A 3,327-nucleotide genomic window follows, 5' to 3' on the forward strand; every position below is an offset into this window, starting at 1 on the left:
CTTGAAAGTTTTTGACATTTATCCTTACCCTAGGGACTTCAGTTGGTTTTTTCAGGCCAAAGAATGCACTCCCCATGTTCAGAAAAGTGAATGAAATGGACATATTTCTGATTATGATGACTTCATATCCTATGTAGTTTGGTTTGTTGTCAACACATTCCTTTTGGAGATAAAGGGTTATGTGATTTTATCCAATACAATCTTGTGTTTCATTAGATCATGAACATCCACTTAAAGAATGTTCTGTCATGTGTTGCAATGGCACCACCTGTTGGCCTGCCAAAAAACTCATATAGGAAGTGCACTTGTTTCAAAGGAAACAGGAAGTGTGCACTCTATAAAAGGAACAGGAAGTTGGAGGGTCTTCCATTTGTCATCATCAGAGCACAGATGTGCCAACTCCTGGAGAAGCTCAACAACGAATTGACTTGTGTCGCTTAAGACAGCAACGGCTGTGACTCATTTATTATGTATGATTGCAAGCTGGCTAGCCCTTAGTTGTTTTGACAGAATGTGGTAGTAGAATCTGTATTTTGCACTTGCTTATCGTAGCATGTAGTTTAGCTTAGCTTAGCATTTAGCTTAGCATGTAGCTTAGTTTAGCCAATAGCTTAGCATTTAGCTTAGCATAATTAGCTTAGCATTAATGTTATAGTTGTATTACGAGTGAAATTGATTAATTATGTGAGGTTGTTTATAGCACCTTGCTAATCTGTGCATTTTCTTTGTTATAGTTTTCACGCTGAATTCAACCTTGATGAATAAACAAGCTCAACAGAGAACCTGACGCACTCATCATTTGAATCGAGTTTGGCTGACTGAACCATCACAATTTGAATCTTTCTAGTCTTGTTTTTAGTTTGAAATAATGCAGAGATTTGCCTGAAAGCTCAGCACAGAGGACACTCCAATGTCCTGAGATTTGATTCACATGTGGAAAAAGACCATGCAAATGCTATGTTATCTGAAAATCAAACCTTGAGGACAAACAATGACAAAAGGCATACATGGACTTGGTGAAAAGGATGCTGTGAAATTGATTTTTTTCAGTTCTCTCAAGGAGGCAAACCTTTTTTTGGGGGGCCTAAAAAGGCACTAACTGGATCAGAGGTTTCCACCATGATTTCAGTGTGTTTTTAGTCACTATTGTAAAACAAACACTTTGAGTTGTTTTGTCAGAGCAGTCCTTAACTCCACCGAGATGACAGTGATGGATGACTCATCTGACAGTGCTTTCATTGCTCAGTGGATTGCTACCTTCTGTGTGGTGTTTTGAATACTTCATTTACTTAAGTGCATATTAAAGTGGAATAAAGAGTTTACACTTAGCACCGCTCTCTCCCACCTGCTGACTGACACTGGAGCAGCTCACTCATCTATAAATGTCACTTGCTTTTCCTTTTTGTGTTGAACAGAATTTTAAACGTTTAAGTGGTGCAGCTCATAATTTTGATGTAGTTTCACTTAGTTATCATTATCATAAACTATTGCTGGTAAAGTGTTCTTTAAAGTAATACTTTGTCACTACTGCTGAAATGATGTGTATACCCATAAGCCTACACCAATATGTAGCTGGATTTAGTCTGACCATTTGTTTTGACATTTATCCATGCAATTATTGACATTATAATAACACAAATGACATCCAATAAAGCAAATGAATCTGCCTGTTATTGAGTTGTGATGTTTTAGTGGCCCAAACCTTCTCCAGTTGATTACTTTGATATTATGTTTTGCGCTCAGTGTCCACAGCATCTTAGACTGTAGACAGGATGGAAACCTGCAAGGAACATCTGTGGGTGAATTAGATTGTAAGTTACAGTTTCACTCTATGATTCATTGTCAGGTTTGTTTGACATTATGTCCATGTGACATGCTACACTCACTTTCTGCTTCATTAGAATAAGGTTATTTAGTTGCCTCCCAGACAGCTTGCCCAGATTACATGCAGTTTATCATCCAAAAAGCTCCCCTCCTGTTGTTTACCTCATGGTTTGGCAGTTTATCAGAGCACATCAGTGGGACAAAATCAATCTATTTATTTAATGTTTTAAGCTGGGAGTCATTCTCCCTGGAGATTCACATGGCTAAGCTAACACAATTGAGTGATACCATAGATTTCTAACCAGTCAAAGATATTAATTGGGGAGTTTGTCTAATAAAATATGTTTGTGTTTGTCTGGGAAGGTGATTCAGTGTGAATAGTTGTCTGCTCTTTGTGGTTTGCGTCCAGAAAAAAAAAAGGAGGCTAAGGATAAGAAATATACGATAAAATGTCGACTTTGCCTTCCTCGCTCAAACGCGAGGAAGCAGTTGCATTCCTGGGCAAAGTCATTTTGGCAAGAAACATTTTTTGTTGCAGATCAAGCTTGTGATGGAAATTGGTCAATATTATGTTGCTCTATAGATACCAATACATGTTCTACATATTGCTCTTGTGCAGTTTCTACAGGGAGAACACTTCTACATAAACCCTGGTATTGCATGAAATATGTCTAAACCTCTTTCATAAATCTCAAAGAGAAGCGATGCGGTTTTGCGCAGTCTGAGTTTACCCAGCAATTAAATATTTCTGGTTATGGGTACATAATCTCAGACAGCTGTGTTGGTTTTAGCTGATGGGATAGTGTTTATTGCCAATGAAAATCTGTCTAGACAAACATCCTCTCTTAGAAACAATAAGGTACAGGGCTGGTCACATGCAGCAGGAGAAAAATGCTCTCTTGCGCGCACACACACACACACTACACATGAACACACTGATGCTGCTGATAGAGCACATGTAAGTGCCAATAACTCCGACACATATGCCATAACATCTGTCAAATCAGACCCTCTTTCAACAAAATCATCTAGGAATAAAATACTTATCTTTGAAAAACACACCTCCTTTAAAATTTGCCCTGAGATAACCGTTCAATTAAATTGCTATGTTGTTTCTTTTTCCTTTTTATTTAAAAAAAGGTTGGGTCACCACTTAGGTAAAGCAGTCAACTGCCCTGAAGCCACAGCCTCTGAGGAGGGCCAAAAGCTCAGCTTGAATGTTTAGTAGCTGTATTAATCGCTGAATTATTATTTTGTTATATCAGCTGAGATCTAGGTTGAAAGAAATATTGTTTTAAGCTAATGCAGTCTTATGGTTTCTTATGCTAACATCAATATTCAAAGATACATTTCTCTTTGATTAAATTGCCACAAAGTTATGATAGCATACACAGTGTATACTGAGTGGAAAGAAATGGAGCTCAGTGGATACCAGCAGCTCATTTCAGAGGCCCCAAAGCCAATACATTAACATACATATTGACAATACAGAAGATGTTTGAA

General features: G+C 37.8%; 1 long non-coding RNA gene across 1 annotated transcript; it reads left to right on the forward strand.

Moving 5' to 3' along the window:
* Positions 1-385: 385 nt before the first annotated feature.
* LOC114920407 (uncharacterized) lies at positions 386-1,673 on the forward strand. The gene is made up of 2 exons (XR_003808733.2): positions 386-454; positions 735-1,673. It is a non-coding gene; the product is annotated as an uncharacterized lncRNA (long non-coding RNA).
* Positions 1,674-3,327: the final 1,654 nt, after the last annotated feature.

The sequence above is a fragment of the Labrus bergylta genome, chromosome 17 (assembly GCF_963930695.1).
Source record: "Labrus bergylta chromosome 17, fLabBer1.1, whole genome shotgun sequence".
In the NCBI taxonomy this organism is placed as follows: Eukaryota; Metazoa; Chordata; class Actinopteri; order Labriformes; family Labridae; genus Labrus; species Labrus bergylta.